This window comes from Oratosquilla oratoria, chromosome 7 (genome assembly GCF_046742065.1).
Source record: "Oratosquilla oratoria isolate Oo_2021 chromosome 7, ASM4674206v1, whole genome shotgun sequence".
In the NCBI taxonomy this organism is placed as follows: domain Eukaryota; kingdom Metazoa; phylum Arthropoda; class Malacostraca; order Stomatopoda; family Squillidae; genus Oratosquilla; species Oratosquilla oratoria.
This window is the reverse complement of record NC_134783.1, coordinates 40,302,350-40,327,686: the sequence shown is the minus strand read 5'-3', so window position 1 is coordinate 40,327,686 and position 25,337 is coordinate 40,302,350. Positions and strand designations below refer to the sequence as shown.

Below are 25,337 nucleotides of genomic sequence, written 5' to 3'. Positions count from 1 at the left end.
GAAGGGATATGTATTTCTGAGGTGTTGGGTGTGGGTATTATCATGCATGTATAGATTAAGGAGTGTGGGGGATAGAACTGAGCCCTGTGGTACTCTGTTCTTAATCCCTCAGCATACGAGGACACTGACATTGGCATCCTGAGTTGCAACAGGTACTCCCTGACTATATTAATTTTGTAGAAGTAGCTGTGCTACCCTCATATTCTATGAACAGACTTGATCGTATTTCCTGTGGTTATACACATTCGGGGTGAAAGAGAATGAGAGAAAAGGAAATATTATAGCTGTAATTTTATATCTTATAATGCACATATTGTGATGCATCATTGAATCATCATACATGAAGCAGCCTAACACTTGTGTGCAAATATATGACTCATATTGAAGAGGTCAAAGTTTCTGGTGTGCAATGATTGGCCATTATATGACACATAGGCTTTTCTACCTGCCAAAAACTGGCCAGCCATCTTTTGGTGTTATCGTGCATTTATGTTATATATTTTGTTTGCAAGATTGTGACAAGTGATGGCATCAAAAGCTTTACTAATGTCTAGTGCTATGAGAAATGTCTGTGTAAGGGCTTATCTAAATTGATGCCAACAAAAACTCTTTGTGTGAGGTTTACCAGAAAAGTTTCTGGAGTAGAGTGGTCTAAAACTGTGTTGTGATTCAGCAAGGGGGGTATGTGGTGTGATGAGTTATAGGACAAGGTATTCTATGATTTTGGAAGGGGTTGCAGAGAAGTGTGATTGGGTGGTGTGATGCTGTAACTGTTGGGTCTTTCTTGGATTTGAGAATGGTGATGATCTTCCCATGCTTCCAGATGTCAGGTATAGTGTTGTGTGAATAGCTGTAGTTTGCAATGTTGGTGAGTGCATGTATGCCATGTGGTCCAAGGTGTTTTAGGTGGATGTTACTTATGTTGTCAGGGTCACAGACAGATGAGTACTTGAGGTTATAAATTATATGTTTTTTTTTTTCTGGGTGTTTTTGAAGGGTGTGTAGTCTGGGTCTTTGAGGAAGTCTTTCTTACTTTGAATGATGCATCAATTGTCAGGGTGAGGGGTGAGATGGCTTGTCTGTCCAAAATGACTTATGAGTGTGTTTGCTTGTTGTCTGTTTGAGAGGAAGTTGACTGTTGCTGTGGTTATTACTGTGAGAGTGTGTTGTGTAACTGTTGGATAATGTATGAGGGGGTACCCAAAAGTAACGGGGATAGTTCTTTGTGGGACAAACCCATAATGGTTCAGGCTTTGCCAGTTAGATGCCACCTGAGACAACAGTTAGACTATACACCCTTCATAGACAGTCAGACAAAACACATAATACACAGTCTCAAGCACTCATCTGCCTGTGGCCCTGATAACATAAGTAACATCCACCTAAAACACATTGGACCACAAGGTATACACGCACTCACAAACATTGCAAACTACAGCTATTCACACAACACTATACCCGACATCTGGAAGCATGGTAAAACAATCACCATTCCAAAACCGAAGAAAGACCCAACAATCCCAACATCGCACCGCCCAATCACACTTCTCTGCACCCCCTCTAAAGTCATTGAACACCTAATACTTAAACTTGTCACACTACATATTCCCCTTGCTGACTCACAACACAGTTTTAGGCCACTACACTCCACAAACACTCTTCTGATAAACCTCACACAAAGAATTTTAGATGGCATCAATTCAGATAGGCCCCACCACAGAACACTTCTTATAACATTAGACATTAGTAAAGCTTTTGATGCTATCCCCCGCCACAACCTAACAAATGAAATATATAACACAGACATGCACAATAACACCAAAAGATGGCTGGCCAATTATCTGGCAGGTAGGAATGCTTACGTGTCATATAATGGCCAATCATTGCACATCAGAAACATTAAGAATGGAGTACCACAGGGCTCTGTTCTATCCCCCACACTCTTTAATCTATACATGCATGACTTACCCACACCAGACACCTCAGAAATACAAATCTCTTCCTACGCAGACGACATAACAATCACATGCACACATCGTAACACAGACAAAGCCATACCTTGATACACTCAACACATGGTTCATCACAAACAGACTCAAAATAGCTCCAACCAAATCTACAGCAACACTTCTCACCAACTGGACAAAACACAAATACATACCTCATCTCTACATCAACAACACTCTAATACCACACACAAACACACCGAAAATTCTTGGTGTAACATACGATACATCCATGTCTTTCAAACAACACATCACAAACATAAAAAACAAATGCACACCTAGACTTAACGCACTTAAGTCAATCACTGGAACAACATTTGGACAAAACAAAGAAACTAATACAACAATATACAAACAATGCATACGCTCAGTGATGAATTATGCGAGTCCTGCATGGGCTCCTAATCTCAGTGAGACACACCACAACACCCTTCAAATCATACAAAACAAAGCCCTAAAAACAATTACAGGCTGCACAAATACAACACCTACAGACCATTTACACCATGAAACAAGAGTCCTCAAAGTCAAGGACCACCTCGACATGAGAGGCACACAAACACTTGCTGCAGCCACCACAAACACATCACACCCACTACACTACATAGCAGAACACCCACACACACCAAGAAACATTAAAACAACACCCAAAGACCTATATCACATACAGATACTCTCTTCTCTTCCTCCACAACCACCAAATACCAGCCTCCAGAAACATATTCATAATCATATCACTCACCGCTCCATTAACACACTGAAAGACAACACACTGCTGCATGCCAGACCCCCTGATATCCACCCTTCTGAATCCTCTCTCCCACGAAAGGACAGAGTCCACCTGGCCAGACTGTGGTGCAGCCACCACCCAGCACGTCTAAGCTACCAGAAAAGGCTGCATGATCGCACTGTGAACAGCTGCCCAGGATGTAACACTTCACCCCATACCATACAACACATAATGGAAGACTGCATTATACACAATCATGCACGCAAACAACACAACATACACTCTATAAAGGATTTGTGGGAAAACCCAGTTTCGGATGTGGCATTCCTTGGGGAGACGGGACTGCTCGGACAGACAGTCTAGGGAACGACAACAACAACAACAACAGTTAGACATCAGTCTGCTCACTGGGGTTGTCAAGGGAAGATGTATGGCCCATGGTTCACTATTGCCTTGAAGTATTTTGCACCATTTTGTCTATTTGTATGATGGATGAAAGGAAAGTGCGGTGTGCTGCTGTGAATTTTTACTTGGAAAAATGGTAGTAAAAACAGTTATCATGCTTTAAACAGTTTACAAAGATGCTATCATGAGCAAGTTTACAAGTGGTTTGCACACTTTAAGAATGGTCAATTGTCCCTGGAAAACCAATCTTGTTTAGGGCAGCTGTCAACCTCCTGAATGGATGAAAACATCACAAAAATTCATGAATTGATCTTGGAGGACCATCGCTGAACAATTGACAAAATTGTTGATTTGACCGGTGTGTTCTGGAGCTCCTACCAGTCAATTTTGGCTAAGGAATTGAGGATAAAAAGAGTTGCAGTGAAATTGGAACCTCGCTTGCTCATGGATCATCAAAAGCAGTTACAAATGTATGTGTGCCAAGAACTGAATAGTTGGAAATTGATCTAGACATTTTTTCAAAGGTCATCACTGGTGACGACAAATGGTGCTATGGCTACAATCTGGAAACAAAACAGCTCTCAAGTAAATGGAAGCATCCAACATCACCACTACCCAAAAAAGCACATAAAGTGAAGTCCAATGTCAAGATGATGTTGATTTGTTCAATGCAAGAGGAATCGTCCACAAAGAATTTGTTCCTCCTGGCCAAACTGTTCAACAGACTTTTTACTTGGCAGTTCTGAAGCATTTGTGAGATGCAGTGAAATGGAGAGTTGTGGTTTCATCATGACAATGCACTGGCACACATCACCTTGAGTGTGAGACAGTCTCTCACCAAAAATGACATGACTCCACTTACCCACCCCTCTTATTCACCCGAACTTGGTCCCTGTGATTTTTGTTTTGTTCCCCTAATTGAAGAAAGTCCTCCAAGGAAAACATTTTGTAGATGTGGAAGATTTTAAGAAGAAAATTAATGGGGTATTGAATGGCATATCTTTGCAAGTTCCTGAACTGTTTTGTACATAGGAAAACATGTCTCAACTAGTGCATTGCTTCACATGGAGAATACTTTGAGGGTGACAAAAGTGTAGACATGTAAAAATATCTGAATACAATCATATAATAGAATTCAATTTTGGGGGATATCCTTGTAATGCTGCTGAGTGTCTTGTACAGTTTTCTGGTGTTTGTTTTATGATTAAGTGTGTTGATAAATGTTTTCCAAATTTGTGTTTTATGTTCATGTATTTTGTTGTTGATCTCAGTATTTAATACTTGTATTTGGTCTGGTATGTCTTGAGGGATAGGTGTGGGGGTATTATGTTTAAGCGTGTTGCATTGTCTGAATTCTAGAGTAAAGTTTGGGTTGTGTAATTTTCTATTGCCTCTAGGGATGTACAACTACTCCTCGTTTAACGACGACAATTGGGACCAGCGCGCCGTCGTTAACCAAATTGGTTAAGCGAAAGTGTATACATATACATACATGTACTGTATGTACAATGTCCACCAATACATGTATCTTTATTTTCGTGTATTTTCCCTCTTTTATACAGTACATTAAAGTTTTATTTACTGTTTATTTACGGTGGTTAGGTTCCTGAAATTACCGTATATGATCAAATCCGCGTATGCTGACATTCCATATTGAATATCGGGGTATTTTTTTTAGTTTCGACCATGGGCGCAATAGAAAATTAATTATTAATTTTGTAAATTAAAATGTATCAATGTAATATGCAATTTTGTGGGCGGAAATGAAAGAAAAAAATACCATGCTACAAGAAAATATGCTAATGAACGAAGTCAGTAGCATAGGATCGGGACGCCATCTTGTCGTCTGCCGTCTCTCACAACGACGAGGACGAGGACGAGTGTATATATATACGTACATGTACTGTATGTACAATGTCCACCAATACATGCATCTTTATTTTCGTGTATTTTCCCTCTTTTATACAGTACATTAAAACTTTATTTAGTTTATTTACGGTGGTTAGGTTCCTGAAATTACCGTATATGACCAAATCCGCGTATGCTGACATTCCATATTGAATATCGGGGTATTTTTTTAGTTTCGACCATGGGCGCAATAGAAATTTAATCATTAATTTTGTAAATTAAAATGTATCAACATAATATGCAATTTTGTGGGCGGAAATGAAAGTAAAAAATACCATGCTACAAGAAAATATGCTAATGAACGAAGTCGGTAGCATAGGATCGGGACGCCATCTTGTCTGCCAACGTCTCTCACGACGACGACAACGAGGATGAGCCAGATGACATTTAATTTGCAGGTAATGATTTATCAAACACAGGTTAGGTTAGCTTAGTTTAGGTTAGACGAATTTATCATCCTTTCATTTCTTCGACATCGGCATCTATCATAACAAACATGGTGTACCATTCGTCCGACATGACTTCGTTACTTACGAAATTTGTTTTAGCACCTTTTTCCGCTCACAAAATTGCATATTACATTGATACATTATAATTTACAAAATTAATAATTAATTTTCTATTGCTATATTGCGCCCTTGGTCGAAACTAAAAATTTACCACTACCGGTATATACTGTACCCCAGGTAGTTTTTTCAGCTTGCAGGATGGTAATGTAGACCTAAGCTTCAGAACACTTTACCTCACAGGTAATATCCACCGTACAAGTTCATTTATAACATCATACAAATTTGCCTCAGCCAACTTAATTATCGTACACGACGTCGTAACTTCGGGAGATTTACGTTAAACGAATGTCATAAAGCCCGTCGTTAACCGAGTAGGTCGTTAAACGAGGAGTACCTGTATTTCTTGTCTGCATTTTGTATGATTGTACTGGAGGTGTGCACTGCAACATCTATGTCTGTGAATGGTGTACTGTTTTGTGTCTCATATTGTTGTTCTGTCTCTTCCATGAAAGCTTCCCAGTTTATTTTCTTGTAATTGGTGTGTCTGTGGCCAACTGGGGTGTGCTGTGTTTTGGCGGTGATGATGATTGGAAGGTAGTTCCTGGAGTGGTAGCGTCTTTGCCATGGAACCAGCCCCCAACCCCAAGAGTTGGGGCCAAACAGCCACAACACTCCCCTGCCACCAGCTCTTACACAGGTGGCAATAATCCCTGGGAGCAGCTTCAGTTACCCAGGTGAGTACCACAATATGGTAGTGGGGAAGACAGAGGTCTTCTCCAGGTACATGAAGGTGAACATGTCACAGTACAGAATCACAAACACAACAAGACTAGTGGAAAGAGAAACTACAACTATGCCACAGACCCAAGATGCCTAAGGGTAAGATTTGATTCTGCAGACATGATTGACAGAGTAGCAAAAGAAGCAAGACATTTGGGGAAGTGAAGATCAGGAGGAAAGAAAAATTAGAATCCACATGGACAGAACAAAGAAGAGAGAAGAGAGGAAGAAACTGATATTTGAGTCAGTGGAAAAGAGTAGGAATGAGACAGCTGAGTTACATGTTTTATTAACCACTTTAGTACAACTCAAATTCTTGCATGCAGCATTGGCTGCCACATGTAATTTGCATCACACTACTCATATTATAAAACATAAAGTCACTGCTGTATTACTCATTCTCTTTTACTCTGAGTAATAATAAACAAAGAAAATGTGATCAAACCAGTTCACAGAATCAGGGGGTAGCTCATGTACAACTACAAAAAAATATATATATATAATCAAGATGCCAAAGCCGGCATCTTCGTATACCCACTTGTGCCTCATGACGCCTATGTAGGCATCATTGTAAGTCCTCGTTATACGGTACATATGCGTTCCTGAAAACCTTACCGCAAATTGAAATTAGTTAAGTCAAGGCAGTCCGTCGTTGACGACGAAGACGTCCTCTCTCTCTTGAAAGTTTATAAAGCAAAACATTGGTAAGATCATTATCGATGTCACTGATGTATGCGCCGATGGCTCCTCAAGCCAAACTCTGAGGCACATCGCTTTCCACATGTTGGACATGGGATACCGTCCCCAGGTGGAAGAGGGTTTTGGGCCTGATACTCATGCCTGCGGGTTCGCAGGAGGTTTCTGGTAGCTGTGCGTTTTTCCTCGAAAGTTTCAGCTGCTTGCTTGATGGTTAAGCGCCAGGTACATCGGTCCGAGGCAAGGGTTTCCAGTTGGTTTGGTTCTATACCGCATTTTTTAAGGTTTCGTTTCAGCTGGTCTTTGAACCTCTTCTGTCCACCAGTCGCACGGGTCCCATCTCTCAGTTCACCATAGAGAACCTGTCGAGGGAGACGGTTTTCTGGCATTCGTATGACATGTCCAACCCAGCGCAACTGGCGGGTGATTATCATTGACTCTATGCTGGTGGTGTTAGCAGTTTGAAGAATGTCGACGTGTGGTACACGGTTACGCCAAGTGATGCCTAAAATGCACTGTAGACAGCGGATGTGGAAGGCCTCCAGTCTGCGGACTTGTTTACTGTAAAGCGTCCAGGACTCACTGCCGTACAGTAGAATGGGAAGACAGATGGCAACATACACTTTGACTTTGGTTTTAACAGTCAGGTCTCGGTTTGTATATACCCTCTCCCTGAGCTTGCCGAAGCTTACTGTGGCCTGGCGAATGCGGTTCTGAATCTCTGGTTCAAGCTCGCAGGTAGAAGAGAGAATGCTACCAAGATACTTGAAGACATCCGCGTTTTTTAGTTCTTCCCCTTCCACCGTAAACCTGGAGAGTATGTTGGGGTTACGCCGTTGGGGTTCGAATAGGTACTGAAGTACCTCAGTCTTGTCCACATTGACCAGCATACCTCCTGCTCGGTATGCATCATTGGTGGCTGTAATATTTCTCTGGAGTGCTTGCTGTGTTGGGGCTGGGTATGCTGCATCATCAGCATACTGAAGATCGAATATGTAGGTTGTGCGGACTTTGGTTTTAGATTTCAGCCGCAGAAGATTGAATAGGCTTCCGTCTAATCTGTAGTTTATGGCAATGCCGTCTTCAGCTCGGGTGTTATAGCGTGCTAGGAGGGTAATGGCAGAAAGGTACAAGTTGAATATGATGGGTGCAAGGACGCAGCCTTGTTTAACACCAATCGATATCTCAAAAGGGTCCGATAGCAGGCCCCTGCACATACTCTTGCGGACATACCTTGATGGAATGCTCTAATGATGGCCATAAACTTGGGTGGGCATCCGCACTTTATCATGATTTTTCAGAGTATCTCTCGGTTCACGGTGTCAAACGCTTTTGCCAGATCAACAAAGGCAAAGTAGAGGTCCTGTCTCTGTTCTTGTGCTTTTTCCAGTAGTTGTCTGGCGACAAAAATCATGTCAGAGGTGCATCTTTCCTTTCTAAATCCGCACTGTGTCTCAGGTAGTACTAACTCTGAAACGTAGCCGAGTAATCTGGTCAGCAGGACACGTGCTATAACTTTTCCTGCAGTATCTAGGAGAGAGATTGTGCGATAGTTAGCACATTCAGTTGCTTTCCCCTTCTTCTTGTATATCATTACCATGATTGGATCTTTGAGTGATTGTGGTAAATAGCCAGCTTCCCAAAATACCTTAGTCCACTTGTGGAGTCGCCGAGTCACAGCATGGCCCCCAAACTTGAATAATTCAGCTGGTATGCCATCAGGTCCTGCAGCTTTGTTGTTTCTCAAGCTTTTGCAGGCTGCATGGACTTCGGTAAAGGTGGGTGCAGCATCTAGGTGGTCAAGAAGGGGTAGACATGGAAGGCGGTCAGCAAATTGTGCATCTATTGGGTTCACTTGGTTTAGGAGTTGGCTTAGGTATTCGGACCATCTGTCCAATACGCCTTGCTGGTCTTTGATGATATGGCCATCAGCTGCTTTGAGAGGCACTATTGAACTTTGGCGTGGCCCATACGTTGCCTTTACGGCTGCGAAAAAACTTTGCTGGTCGTTTTCATCTGCAAATTGCTGGATTTCTCGAGCTTTCTGGCACCACCAATCATTTTGCATCCGTCGAAGGGAGCGTTGAGCCTCAGCTCTGAGGTTGTTGAAATTTGCACGCAGAGAGTGGTTGTTTTGGTTACTGAGAAGGGCTGCATGTGCTTCATTCTTCCTTTGGAGAAGTGTATGTATTTCTGCATCATTCTCATCGAACCAATCTTGGTGTTTCTTCTTAGAGATGCCTAGAACTTCGGAGGCTGTATGATGCAGTGTATTTGTAAATTCATTCCAGTTTGCATTCATTTGATCCAGGTTTGTGTTATCAGTAGGCTCTGGAAGTTGTTCAATCGCCTGAGATAATCTGTCCTGGAGTTCTTTGCGCTTGCCCTGGTCTTGCAAAAGATTTCTGTTTATCTGTTGTTTTTTGTTCTGCTTTTGGTTGGAAGGACGGACTATGAATTGTACCACGGAGCGAATAGGGCGATGGTCTGTCCAACACTCAGCTCCCCTGAGTGCCTTTGTGACTTTGAAGTCCTGAATATCCGATTGACGGGTTATGATGTAGTCTATGAGGTGCCAGTGCTTACCGCAAATTGAAATTACTGTACCGTATATCGAACCCATTATAACATGTAATAATAGGATATGGCGGACATACCTTCTCCATGCTCTTTCCTATTCAAAATATCTAGCGGATACCGTATCTGTGAATTTTTCTTACCATAAATAGAATCGAGGGTAGTAATTACCAAATACTGTAACTGTGAATTTACCAGATAAAGAATTACCGTATAAGGAGGACTCACTGTACCAAAGTGGTTAAGTGAAGAGGACCCAGATATTACTTTTCTTACAGAGACAAAGTGCAATAGTGAGAAGCTAAATCCATGCTCTTCAACAGACAACAGTGCACACTTGTAATAAAGGACAGTTATACAAAATCCCCCAGTAGTAGTAATATTAGTGAAGCACCTGTCCTTAGATTTAAGTTCAGTAACCAGTCTTGATGGCCATGTAGCTCAAGAATAAGTTTGGTGTGAATTGAAGAATAAGGAAGGAAAAAACTTACTGTTAGGATATATCTATGGATCTTCTTCATCAATAGAAAACAATGATCTCATATGTAATCTCATTAGGTTAAGTGAAGTTTATTCTGCCAATAGTAAAAATTTTAGTTTGTGGAGACTAACTATGGAGGAAAACAGTTATGGAGGGCACTCAGGGTGCTGGACAAGCAGTGAAGTTTTTGGGAGGCAGTCAATGACAGCTTTTGGACACAACATGGAGGAATGGACACATCTATGGGACACAAAACATCCATCTAGACTTGACCTTGTGTCCACCCAGACACCTTCTGAGACTGATGAAATTAAATATCTTGCACTGTTAGGGATGTGCAAGCATGCTGTCCTGTGTTTCAATCTCACAGCAGAGTCTTAAGCCAAGGGAACAAGAGGACTGTACATGATAACTCAACTTTCATAGAGTGTACAATGAAAATACGAGACTTGTTATGGGAGATAGATTGGGTTAATCACATGAAAGACAAAACTGCAAGCCAGAAATGGGAAACATTCAGAGAACACTATGACATGATTGTGAAGTTATGTGTCCTTTCCCCAGAGAAAAAGACAACAGTCGATCAGGCCCAAGTGGATAAACATATGACTAGAAAGATTAATAAAAGAGAAAACAGGACATGTGGAATAGGTACATGGAGAACAGGACTACAGGAAACAGTGACCAGTACAAAAGTGCAAAGAACACTGCAACTTTGGCAATGAGAATGGCAAAATATGAATACAAAAAGGTGGCAAGAGATGCAACAGTCAACACAAAGCACTTCTGGGTATGAGTACACTCCCAAAGCAGTAAAGGAAACCATTAGGAAACTGGAGACCACTGATGGAATATAGAAGATGATAGAGGGATTGTCTAAGAAATGAAGACAGCCTTCAACATGGAGTTTGTGAGGGAAGACACAAGCCAAGGAACACCAGCACCTAGCCAAGTCTTCTGAGAGCCAAATTAAATGACATCAGTTTAAAGAAGGAAGATGTCAGGAAAGAACTCTCTGAATTAAATGACAGCAAAGCTCCAGGACCAAATGGAATATTTCCATATGTACTGAAGCAGTGTGCTGACACACTTTGTGCCCCACTTACAGATATATATTCAACATCCCTGAGGACTGGCAATGTACCACAGACTGGAGAAAGGCCAACATATCACCTATACATAAGAAAAGATGTAAGATGAATCCACTAAACTACCGACCTGTGTCATTGACCAGCATAGCATCCAAATAATAGAGATCATCAAGGCAAGTACAAAGTAGCACCTCATAGACAATGCACTTATAAATGATCAACAACATAGCTCATGAATGAACAGGAGCTTTCTGACCAATATGCTGTGTTCCTAGACGACTTGGTTAATGCTGTGGATTGTGGTCACTTTGTGGAGGTAAACTACCTTGACTGCGAGGTGTTCAACAAAGTTCCCCATGAGAGATTGTAGGTCAAACTGGGAGCCTTAGGTGTGGACAGTGATGTTCTTGGCTGGATAAGGAGCTTTCTCACAGATTTCGCCAGGTAAGCATCAGGAGGGAGTGTCCAGGTTGGCTGCCAGTCTTAAGTTGCATGCCAAAGGGTTCAGTCCTGGGACCAGTCCTTTTCCTGGTGTATATCAACATCATTAGCAGTCTTGAGTCAACAGCCAGTTTGTTTGCAGACAAAGCAAAGATATAGAGAACCTTAAAGACAGGGGAGAATTCAGAGGCTCTCCAATGTGACATGAAATGCCTAGAGAAATAGAACAGCAAGTGGCTGCTTACATTCAATACCAACAAATGTAAGATCATGTGTACAGGCCACAGTTACCAGCAGGCACACTACCAACTGAATGACAGTAGGCTGGAAAAATACCTTGGAATTGTTATAACGAACAACCTCAAGTCCTCAGTCCATGTAGCAATAGTATCGGCCAAGGCGAACAGCATAGGGGACATCTCTCTGGTTTGTCCCATTCTGGACTATGGTTGATGATATCGTTTAGATAAACATTTAAGCAAGATGCTGTAATGACTGCCACATATTTTATATTATTTTATTATTTGTTTGTTATTATTTGTCTATCATTTGCTTGATTTCCATTTATTACTTATGTCAGTTTATCATTATTCACTATTTACCTGTTTGTTTATCATTTAACTATGCCTATGTATTATCTATTTTATTATTTATATTATTATAATTTTTATTATTTATATTATTATAATTTTTATTTTATTCATTTATCTATTTACATTTATTTTTTTGTCATTTTTATATATATTTTTTCACATCTGACCTAGTTATGGACCAAAAGGTCTCCTGTCGGCATGCTCCGCCTTTGTAATATTTGTAAAATCAAGCGTGGTCTTCTTACTTAAAACGAGACATTCAGGATCAAGAAAGAATACAGAGGTTGGAAACAAAATTGGTATCAGGTCTCATCCAGCTCTCCTGTGACTCATGCCATCCATGTCTTGGCTTTGGCTTACAGTCCCTGGAGGAGAGTAGAGTGAGAGGAGACATAATCAAGACCTTCAAGCTCCTGCAAGGCTACAAGGATGTCCCTACACAAGGTTCTTCTAGCTGAACAGAAATAACCTCAGAGGCCATTCCATGAAGTTGAGCAAACCTGACCACTGGAGGACCATGAAGAAGAGGAATTTGTTTGCCCTTAGGGATACTGACCCTTGGAATTCATTCCCAGAATATATAGTAACCATTCAATCAATAGCCACATTTAAGACAAGGTAAGTAAAAGTAATGTACAATAGGACTATTAGGGGATTTTCTACGAGATCTACAACAAATTAACATACTCATCTCTCAGATTTTGCTGAAATTTGGTTTATGGGTAGTTTTAGGCCCCTAAACACATTTCTGAGGCTTAAAAATCAATCCGAACAACCGTTCAGGAGATATGACTTCAGATACTTTGAAGTCATATGAGAGGTCACTAACATTTGGCAACCAATAACTAGGGTGATACTAGTAATAGTTATTTAAATGTATGTACAATTAGAATCAGAAAAAGACAAGGAATCCAAATATCAGTTTTAGAACTCTCAGTTAGGAGAGAGAGAGAAACACTGGTCTAACCTAACCTAGCCTGCATTTTGTAATGCAGTACCTGTAATGCTAGAGGTCATCAGGGTCACTGTCATCTTCATGGATGTTGACAGCCAGGACTAGATAGATGATATCATGGTGTCTCGAACCTATCATCACAGCTACATTCAGTGGTGTATTTGGTATTAGCATTAGAAAATTAGGTAAATTTTTATAAGTGCATACCTACAGGATATACATACATACACATACCAAAGGCTTTTTCCCCCTACATGGGGGGTAGCCACAAAGAAAAAGGCATAGAAACCACTCCCACCCATTCCAATTCCTATATATTCCACTCCCCTCCACCCTCCCTCTTATCTTGGCACCTCCTGGATGACGGGTCATCCCTGCATCCTGTCAACTGCCCTGTGTCGCAAGACACAGCACATCCACAGCAAGGCCGCTGCCTAGTAACCTTATGCAGAAATGGAGATGGGGAGAAATCCATTCTGGCTGCATCAATTTATTTTCCCACACATACTCCCTAATCTCCCACCCCCTACCCACTCCACATCATGCATCATCTATACACAACCCTTCTCCATCCAGCCCTATCTTCTGTCCTTCCTCTACAGACATTCCTCTCTTTTGGAAAGCCCCTTTCACCCCATCCATCCATCTCATCCTAGGACGCCCCCTCATATTCACTCCTTCCACACTTCTTTTACTAATCTTTCTTCACTCATTCTTTCCATGTGTCCAAACCATCCTAATATCCTTTCATCAACCCTATCTCCCACTTCCCTTTCCACCCCTGTTCTCCTCCTCACCTCCTCATTTCTTACTCCATCCAGCCTAGTAACCCCTACCATACTTTTCAGACATTTCATCTCAAACACATTCAAACTCCTTCTCTCTTCCTCTCTCATGTTCCATGTTTCTGCCCCGTACAATGCTGTTGGTACAAGCACTCCTTCATATAACCTCCTGTTTTTCATGAAAGTGGTAGTTGCCGACAAGACTGACGAGCTAAACACCACATGAGGACGGAGCCTTTCTTTGTACAACGATTCGCTTATTACAGCTTTTTCAGGTACTTGAAAAAGTAATAAGCAAAACATTGTACAAATAAAGGCTCCGTCCTCATATGGTGTTTAACTCGTCAGTCTTGTTGGCAACTGCCACTTTCATGAAAATTGTCACAACACAAAGTACTTGAAAAAGCTGTAATAAGCAAAACGTCATACAAATAAAGGCTCCGTCCTCATATGGCGTTTAACTTGTCAACCTCCTCTTAGCATCCATTCCCAGATGTCTATTTCTCATTACACTTTTCAATCCACCAAGGCATTTACTCGCTTCTCTCAATCTACATTCTACCTCCACCCCCACTCCTCCCTTTCCTGCCACATTCGCACCCAAATATCTAACACTATCCACTTCCTCCAGTCTTTCACCCTTAATGCTCACCTCCAGCCTGCTGTCACTCTCTCCCCTTGTACATCTCATCACCTTACTTTTACCCACATTTATCTTCAGCTTCCTTCTTTCACACACCTTCTCAAACTCTGTCACTAACTTCCTCAATACCTCCTCTGATCCTGCTACAAGCGCAGTGTCGTCAACAAACAACAACTGGCTCACCTCCAACTTTTCTCCATTTTCTTTAATCATCTCCAACCTCTGACCCACTACCCTTGCATTCACCTCTCGCACTACCCCATCCATGTAAAGATTGAACAGCCAGGGTGACATAACACATCCCTGACGAAGTCCCACCTTTACCTCAAACCATTCACTCTCTCCATTTCTTATCCTAACACAAGCTTTACTACTCTCGTAAAAACTCTTGACTGCTCTTAACAGCTTTCCTCCTATCCCATATATTTGCAGTACCTCACACAGTGCCTTCATATCTACCCTGTCATAAGCCTTTTCCAGATCCATACAAGCCCAGAAAACATCCTTACCTTTTCCTATAGCTTTCTCACATATCTGTCTTTCCACAAAGATCTGATCTACACGACCCCTACCTGTCCTAAACCCGCACTGTTCCTCTCCTAATCCTCTCAATCAAGACCCTCCCATATGCCTTCCCAACTACACTTAACAAGCTGATCCCTCTGAAACTACTACACTCACACTTGTCCCCCTTTCCCTTGTAAAGCGGAACTATACAGGCACTCCTCCAGTCCTCCGGCACTCTACCCTCTCTCAAACAAACATTAAACAACCTCACCAGCCAGTCCACCATCACTGTACCTCCTTTCTTCAGACATTCTGCATGGCATCCATCCAGACCAGGTGCCTTACCTGCTCTCACCATCAGCTGCTTTCACTTCATCCTTCCCTATTTCTCCTCCATTTTCCTCACTCATCACACTCATTTTCTTAGCGCCCCCCACCGCAACTACCTTTCCCTCCCTATCCTCCTCCACATTTAGCAACTCCCTAAAATACTCTGCCCACATTCCTCTCACTGCCTTCTCTTCCATTATCATCTCTCCATCTGCACCTTTTACCTTTTCCTCTCTACTTGATTCGCCTCCTTTTTCTCTTTTAATTTCCTTCCAGAACATCTTTTTATTGCTTTCAAAATTTTCTGTCATACTCTTACCCCATTTCACATCTGCTCTCCTCTTTGCTTCCTTTATCTTATGCTTAACTTCCCTTCTCTTTACTTTGTACCTCTCATACGATTCCCTCGTCCTAATTTACAACCAATCTATGAATGCCTGCTTCTTTTCTTCTACACATTTCTTTGCTTCCTCATCCCACCACTCACTTCCCTTCCTTCTTTTTCCTCCCGCCCTCCTTGTTCCACACACCATCTTTGTACACCTTATGACTCCCTCCTTGAACCATCCCCATTCCTCCTCCACTCCTAGTTCTACTCTATCCTTTACTCCCTCCCACTCCTCCTTCAGTTTCTTCTTAAACTCACTCTCCTTTTTTTCCTCATTTAAGCAGTTCACTCTAAGTACCTCCCTACCTTCTGTCCTTTTCCTCTTTCTCCACCTATTCTCCACTCTCATTTTACCTTCCACCAGAAAATGATCTGATATTCCCCCACTCTCTCCCCTTAGAACATGTACATCCTTAACTGTTCCTACCATACTCCTGGTCACCACTATATAGTCCATTAACACTCTATCTGCCACCCTTCTATCCACCACTCTTTCCCATGTGTACTTATGCTTGACTTTCTTCTTAACCTCTTCACTCCGGGGCACATCGCACATATAGCAGCATTAGCTGCCCGACGTGCGATGTTGCATCATAATAATCGCATTATAAAAAATAAAGTCAGTGCTCAATCGTTTGTTCTCTTTCACCCATGAATCTTGATAACCATAGAAAATATGATGAAGCCAGTTTAGAGAGAATGGAGGTTACGTAGGTACGACTACAATAAATATAATCAAGATGCCGACGTCGGCATCATCGCGTACCCACTTGCTCCTCATGCCGCCTACGTAGGCGTCACCGTATGGAAGTGGTTAAATACTGTATTAGCTATCATCAACTCTCTTTCAAGACACATCTCCACCATCATTTCTCCACTACGATTTTTACCAGGAACTCCATACTTCCCGATCACTCCGTCTATTGGCTCTTTTCCTACCCTTGCAATAGAAAATTATTAATTTTGTAAATTATAATACATCAGTGTAATATGCAATTTTCTTGGCAGAAATCAATAACAAAAAAGTTGCTAAAAACAGCCTTACTAATAAACGAAGTCGAGGCAGTTAACTGACGCCATGTTTGTTTTGATAGATGATGAGGTCAAAGAAATGAAAGTATGATAAATTCATCTATTCTAACCTAACCTATGTAACTTGACCTATATTTAGTAATTCAGTACCTCAAATTATAAAGATTATCCAGGTCATCATCATTACAGATGCTGACAGCCTGGGGCCGTATACACAAAACTTTTTTGTTAGCCTTAACAATCTCTGCTAGCTAACAGAAAACCACTAAAAGTTATACACCAATGCTTAACTAACAAATGTTAGCTAGCAAACAGTTGTTTGTCAAGTCCCGCTAAACAGTGCTGAAGTTAGCAGCTTATGAACATGTAAATGGACGTATTATTAAAAATTGCACACATAAAACAGTGTTATTAATGCTGTTGTTCAGAATTTATTAATAGAGTATAATGATAACACATAGATATCGTATGTATGTTTTTTTAGGAGTACTTATTAACCAACGACAGATATTTTTGGACGAAGGCGCATTGTACAGGCGGCCGCGCCACATTCAAATCTTCCGACAGACGACTCAACAATTATTTCAGAGGATATAGACATGGCAGAAGAATCACAGAAAAAGAAAAGGAAGCCAAACTGGTCACAAGAGGAAACACTCCTCTTGGTCAACGTGATTATGGAGAAAAAAATAATTATAAATGGGCGATTCAAGCCAAGTTTAAACCACAAGGACAAGAGGGAGACATGGCAAAGCACGTTGATGCTGTGGTATCGTTTTCTGTTTACATATAAATGTTCATCGACACTTGCCACAATTCTAATGTTTGTGCCATCTATGGTACCCACAACACCGGGAAACCTACAGTCTTCCATGAACTCCACTTGTTTTTCTTGGCGAGTCAATGGGAATTTTACAAATTGAGTTACAATATCTGGTTCTGATAGTGCATCAATTGTTTGAGTAATGACACGGCTGATTGTTGCTTGCGAGGTCCCAAAGTCGTCACTGCTGCATTTTACCTGTGGCTAAATATCATAGGGTAATTGCCACCTTTGTCTCAGGACTCAGTGGTCGATTCCTTTCTGTTCGGGATTGAAGTTTGTCCCTCACTAAATCAGCCATTGTTATTATACCAGCACGGTTCATTCTGAAGCGTTTGATGAATTCGTCGTCATTGTACTCGTTAAATATGTCCCATCGCTGTCGATAAACTCGCTGTCGTCTTTGTAGTTGTTGTTGCTCCGCCATCTTCTCTATTAACAGGAATTTGTTAAGAGCTTAATAGTCCTCCACAGCACTTTTACCTTAACAGTACTTTTAAGGCCCTAACAAGTTTTCTGTATCCACTGTTAGTGCTTAACAGCTAAATGTTAGCCTTAACAGGAATTTGTTACCCTTAACAGCTATTTGTTAGTGCTAGCAAGTTTTGTGTATACGGCCCCTGATTACTATTGTACCTCAGGCGATTAACAGATGACGGCAGAACCACGTGTTCTCTCAAAGTCCAAGGAAGCTCTATTGTCTTTGTAACAGCACTTACTAACTTCACCTGGAGTTAAAGAACACCCGGTTCACAACGAGAAAGCCATTATCTAACTGACAGCAACTGGACAACATGGCATCTTGACTGTATCCTAGCAGCTTCATTCATTAATAGATATGCATATAGCATGGTTTTTTATTTATTTATTTCCAACAAGAAAATTGCATAGTATGTTCATGTATCATAATTTGTAAAATCAATATTTAATTTTCTAATACTACATTACATAGGTGTGGACAATTTAAATATATATATATATATATATATATATATTAATCTTGTAAATTATAATACACCATAATATACATGTTTTTGACAGAAATCAATAACGAAAAAGTTGCTAAAAGCAAATACACTACTGAACAAAGCTGTGATCATAGGATTGAGATGTCATGTTGTCTGTCCAGTCCCAATAAAAGCAAATACACTACCAAATGAAGATATGACCACAGGATCTGGATTACACCCTCAGTACCTCGCATGGTACATATTTTTAAAACAGTGCTATGGAGTTGAGATTCATGCATTTCTTAAAGCTATGTAATTCCTGTTCAGCCCACAGTCCAATCAGATACCAAAACCAGCTGTCAATATCCCTGATGACAATGACTCTGATGACCTATAGAATTACAGTTATTGCATTACTAAATGCAGCTTAGGTTAGAATAGGCAAATTTATACTTTAATTTCTTTGACCAATGCATCCATCAAAACAAAGATGGCATCTCAGTCAGGTAGCCAGTGGCTTCATTCATAACTATTGATTTCTGCCAAAAAATACATATATTATGTGAATTTATTATAATTTACAAAGGTAAATTTTTAGTTGTGCACACCTACACAATATAGCAATAGAAAATTAATTATTTTGTAAATTATAATACATCAATGTAATATGTGATTTTCTTGGCAGAAATAAAAAACAAAATAGTTGCTAAAACCAATTTACTAACAAAGTTGCAGTGGTTGAATGATACTCTATGTTTCTTTTGACAGATGCCAAGGTCAAAGAAATGAAAGGATGATGAATTCATCAATACTAACCTAACCTATATTTTAAGTCTAAAGATCATTCGGCTCATTGTCATCGTCACAGATAATGACGGGCTGATTATTAATGTACCTCGGGCAATTAACAGATGACAGCAGAACCCCATGTTCTCTCATAAAGTCCAAGGAAGCCCTATTGTCTTTGTAACAGCACTTATTAACATCACCTGTAGTTGGAGAATAGTCCACATGAAAACCATCGTCTGACACTGACTGGACTGGACAGACGACAGCATGGCATCTGTACCATATCCTAGCAGCTTCGTTTGTTAGTAGATATGGTAAATTTTTAGTTTCATCCATGGGCGCAATATAGCAATAGAAAAATTATTAATTTTGAAAATTATAATGTATCAACATAATATGCAATTTTGTGAGCAGAAATAAAAAACAAAAAAGGTGCTAAAACAGATTTCGTAAGTAACTAAGTCGTGCCGGATGAATGGTACGCCATGTTTGTTATGATAGATGCCGACGTCGAAGAAATGAAAGGATGATAAATTTATCTAACCTAAATTAACCTAACTTGTATTTAATAAATCATTACCTGCAAATTAAATCTCATCCGGCTCATCCTCGTCGTTGTGAGAGACGTTGGTGGGCTTTTCAACCATTCATGAGCATATTTGCTTGTAGCAAGGTATTTTTTATTTTCATTTCCACCCTTGGAAGGGGGAAAAAGCCTTGGTTTATGTATGTATGTATGTATTTCCACCCACAAAATTGCATATTACGTTGATACATTATAATTTACAAAATTAATAATTTTCTATTGCTATATTGAGCCCATGGTCGAAACTAAAAAAAATACCATAGATATGCTTATAGCATGGTTTTTTGTTATTTATTACCACCAAGAAAATTGCATACTACATTCATGTATCTTAATTTACAGAATCAATATCAATTTTATACAGTACCAGTAATGCTATATTGTGTAGGTGTGCACAACTAAAATAATATCTTTACAAAATTAATAATAAATTTTCTAATGCTATAATTATAATAATGTGCAGGTGTGCACTTCCAAAAGAGAAATTTATTTCAAAGAAAAACATATTATTCCATTGTTGTATATTCATTTGCATAATCAACATTTAATTCTTTATTCATATATCACTTAGGTGTGTACTTCTGAACATAAACCAAGAATTCTTTGATAAGGCGGCTACTTCTTAAATTTAAAATTAATGGTGAAAAATAACTTGTGAAATAAACAACTGCCCAAATTATTATAAGAACACCAACGACTGGTGACAAATACATTCATTATAAATATTGCCTCTTAGCACTGCAGTATGTTAACTTCATCTCTATATATGTTATGAATTCCTTAATCATATTTCACTTCCAGCATTTCAAAATATACATAGATGATAGAACGCAAATCACATCGCAACCTACCTCCGACCTTTTGTGTCCAAACCTATTATATCATTTAGTATGTTGTTTATTTTGGACACAACAAAGCCTTTGGAATGCCACTTTCAAGGATATCTACCTTGTACTTAATGACATTTATTAGTTGTTAGACAGCCTGTATGATCACCCAATTTCTTCTCTCAGTTTTCAAACAACGGTTGGAAGTGAAATGTAAACAGTAGCGAGTGTGGCCAGATTCTTCAGATAGTAAATATAAACTAGAGAAAATGCGCTACATATATAAAATTTCATTACCATCATCGACAACCACATTATACCACTGTAAAAATGAGACCTGATTTCTTCATTAAATACAATTATCCATCCGATTGCTATATCACGAGAATTATTTTGCATAGTTGTTAGTATAAACGTAAAGTGCTAAATTAGTTCAATCCCGCTCAATAGGCACTTTGGAATGTCATGAACTGCATTAATTTGCCCCAGTAAGAATACATATTATTATCAATAGTTGTTGATTTTGACCATAAAAGAACAATTACATCTTCGTATTTTTCATTAGGGCTGGACTACTTTGACCATGGCATATTACCCATTGATTAATTATGATGCAAGCTGTTTAGCGGACTACAATCGTGAATAAGATTGGAATGCGAGTGCGTTTTTTTTTTTCAAGAGAAACTGTTAGCATTTGTCGTTTACTTGTATTTATCAGTTACAGTCGACTAGCGCTCCATTTTGTGGACGTACTTTCAGTGTATTTATCACAGTATCTACGAAAGTGTTATGCATTCAGACACATAGTTAAGACATGAAATTTGGAGGATGTTATATCTATTGTATTGGGCCCATATGTTTCTTTTATATAAAATTCCATGTACGGGCGGGTGTTTCTGCTAGAACTTATTGTATGAAAATGTAGTTAACTGTTTTTTTATTATACAACACAGGATATCCAATAACAATAGTTTTATTATTATTATTATATATATAAATATGTATATATATATATACATATATATATACATATATATATGTATATATATATATATATATATATATAATGTGTATATATATGTATATATGTATGCCTATATATGTATACATATGAATATATATATGTATATATATGTATATATATGTATATTTAAACTTAGAACCCACTGTCGGTGGAAAAAGATAAAAAGTGAGATGATTGTTCCTGTATATTTCGACCACTCTCTGTGATCCTCTTCAGCAGAGAGTGGTCGAAATATACAGGAACAATCATCTCACTTTTTATCTTTTTCCACCGACAGTGGGTTCTAAGTTTAAATTTTACCAATGTGTTACGACATTAGTGCAATCTAATATACATATATGTTTATTTATATATATACATATATGTTTATCTATATATATATACATTATATATATATATATATATATATATATATATAGTTAGAGGGTAGGATAGATAAGATGGGGGAGAGAGAGGGAGGGGGATTTGGGGTTTGGTGGAAGGAAAGAATGAAATGGAAGGAAGTAAGAATTAGGAGAGATGTGGGACAGACCCACTTGCTCGGTTAGTTTATAGTCTTTTGGTATATATATATATATATACATATATATATATATATATACATACAGCTATATGTATGTAATATACATACATATATATATATATATATATATATATATATATATATATATATATTTACTTTGTTAATTACAACAGCATTCTCACAGTTGTTAATTTTATTTCTAATGTTTTAAAAATTTCCTAATAACTGGGCAAATACAAGCCGGCCATAGTCTTCCATTTTAACTGACGTTTCGACCACATGGAGTCATCTTCAGAAAGTTACAAATAAGTCTAACACAGTTTACACGGTTACATGCTAAACAATGGAAGAAAAGTGCAGAGAGCTTGGGATTATATACTGGCTGAGATACAGGGGGTGGGGGTCGGCACGTTGACCGCCGGAAGGGAGGAGGGTGTTCAGGGGGAAGGAGAGGGGGTATGGGTACAATTCGGGTCATCTTATTGGTGACGTGCAGAGGGGAAGGAAGGGGGGTCGGGAGATGTGATTTGGTCCTAGAACAAGCATTGAAAAGAGGTATACTGGAAATCATATTGGAATGAATATTGATGGCAGGGGCTTGTTCCCTTATGTTGGAAGAGTCGGGTAGGAAGGTTCGTCTCGCAGGGACGCCCCGCTGGTCGAGAGGGTGTTGGTGAGGTGGAGGAGGGGGAGAGGAAGGAGGTGGGTGTCGCTGCCGATGGGCTCCAAATCTAGATGAGGAATTAAAGAGAGGAATAACAGAAGTCATGTTAGATTGTATGTTGATCATCTGAGCTCTGTCCCTTATGTGGAAGGGTTACCATTAAGTCGATGACAACATCCATTGCAGGATATATCTTTCTAACATTGTTTTAACGAGCTTATGTAAAACTGTTTTAATTATTGAGTTAGCCCCTTGTATAAAAAATCAATTGTTGATTTCCAAAATATTGTAGTATGCCACAGCTCTGTAGAAGGGTAGTAGGAAAGGGTTGGTCGGGACGACCAAGTGGTGGCTTCCAAGCTCTATAAGAGGCTGGTAGATAAGTTAGTAGAAAGAGGGGTAGATGACGAGTGGTGTTTCCACATTTGAGTATAATCGCCTGGAGACGGCCACAACAAATATAAGATCATGGATAAAAGTAGAACGGATAAGGTGTCCTTGGTGTTGGGATCTAGTGACGGATCTAGATCCTTTCTTCATTTCTTTCTAATTAATGATGGCGACGTGACTAGGACCACTAATCTCGCTACCACTAGATGCCTACTTCAGCCAATAATCCTAACATCCTGTCTAAGATTCTATTATTCACCGCAGTCTATTAGCGGTCGTAATGTCGTTTCCAATGTCACTCACGCTGGTCTTGTCGTTATAATCACCTGGTGTAGTACAGCCACATCGTCAGAGTTGGCTAAAATTATTACAACGCTAATAGGTCCCTGCAAGCACGAAGAAATACATTATCTGCCGTAACTTGATGACAGTAAGAGAACAGTTTTATGTCAAGGCTGAGTCTGACTGAGGTACTGGGTGCCAGGGCCGAGGATTCTGAAATTAGAGGAGACTGCTAGGCCATTGTCTTCCTTTCTCAGTCTCTCAGACTTCCTGCCAGCTTTAATTAGGTAACAAATGTCAGTCTTCAAGGTTTTAACCTGAGACTTTTATGGCTTTTGTATGGCTTTAATGATTTTATTCTGGTTAATTCCAGACGACTTTATTCAGCTTAGAGAACCATCTCGGCCTTAGCGGGTTAGCCTTCGCAATGCTGAAGAAAACTTGGTACAACATGCGTCACCAGTTAGGTTATGGGTTACTGTTGACATTAATACAGTAGTGGAATGAAAGCTTATTTCGCGACCAAATGACATCATCAGCAAGAGTCGGAGCAAAATATTTCAGAAAAAGTAACAATTTTAAACATTCGGGCTTCGCGGTAACCCAGTGGATAACGTGTCGAGCTCATGAGCAGATAGTCGCGAGCTCGATTCCCGGCACCTACTCTTGACAGGGCTTACCCTGCCAGGGGTTTCTCACTTCCCATTTCGTGGGAGTGGGGAAGTGAGTTTTTTCTTTCAAATTTCATGAAACGTTATACTACCGCGTTTTATTCTTCGCACGTAGGGTTATTGCTAAGAGTTTCTGTCTCGTACCCTATTGTTTTCCTGTCTCGAAGTGATCTCTTGTATTCCGTTTCTGCCAAAACCAGTGCTTCGCCTCTACGTTGGAGTCTGTCGAAGTCTGATGTCGTTTCTGTATCAACTTGAATCTAAAATCTTTATTTAGATCATTCCGACTCTGTCTCCTGATTCTTTACTTCGAACACTCTGTCGGACTCTTCCGCTTTCAACAGTATTTTGTCGTATGCCAAAGCCTTTCGGGATATGGCGAAGTCTTTCGGAATCCCACTCAGTCTGCCGGAGGTCGTCTCAGTCGGTGACTTCGGACCTCGGAGGCCGTCAGAATCTGGTGGACCGTCTTTTTCTTTTTTCCAAAGTCTGGAGCCCCGAAAGTTCATTTTTTTCCAAAGTCTAGAGCCCCGAAAGTTCTCTTGGGCTAGATTTTTTTCTTTTCTTTTTACGGTGACGTAAAGACGTCATTTCAAATAAGCTCGTGGAGACGTCTTGCAGACACACGCCGTAGATCCAGATCCAGCAGCATTCATTCACCGAAGCCAAAACGTTATTCTGGCGAGCGGCAAACGATTTTATTCCTCTGAGTGGAGCCCCAAACAATGAATCCACCAACTCATATCTTACCTCGAAATCTTCGAGGTTCCATACGACTGATCGATTCATCCTCGGGGCTCCCCTCAGCTGAATAAAATCCTCGACTACCCTCCTCCGTTTCCATGAGGACATCCGTGACGGACATGGTCACACTTTGGCGCTGGAGTTCGTCTCCCCGATACCTTTTTCGGCATCGTCTACTCCAGGTGAGTCCTCAAGAGCTCCGTAATT

The 25,337-nt window shown here is 40.0% G+C and overlaps 1 protein-coding gene across 4 annotated transcripts in view; it reads right to left on the bottom strand.

The window, feature by feature from the left end:
- LOC143027091 (uncharacterized) overlaps positions 1-21,071 on the bottom strand; it is a 107,289-nt gene extending 86,218 nt beyond the window's left edge. For 3 of the 4 annotated variants that reach the window (XM_076188051.1, XM_076188054.1, XM_076188053.1), the window contains exon 1: positions 20,857-21,054. The gene's annotated coding sequence lies outside the window, so the exon portion shown is untranslated. Of the gene's footprint in view, positions 1-20,856 lie in introns of all 4 variants that reach the window. The other variant, XM_076188052.1, reaches the window with a different exon arrangement.
- Positions 21,072-25,337: the final 4,266 nt, after the last annotated feature.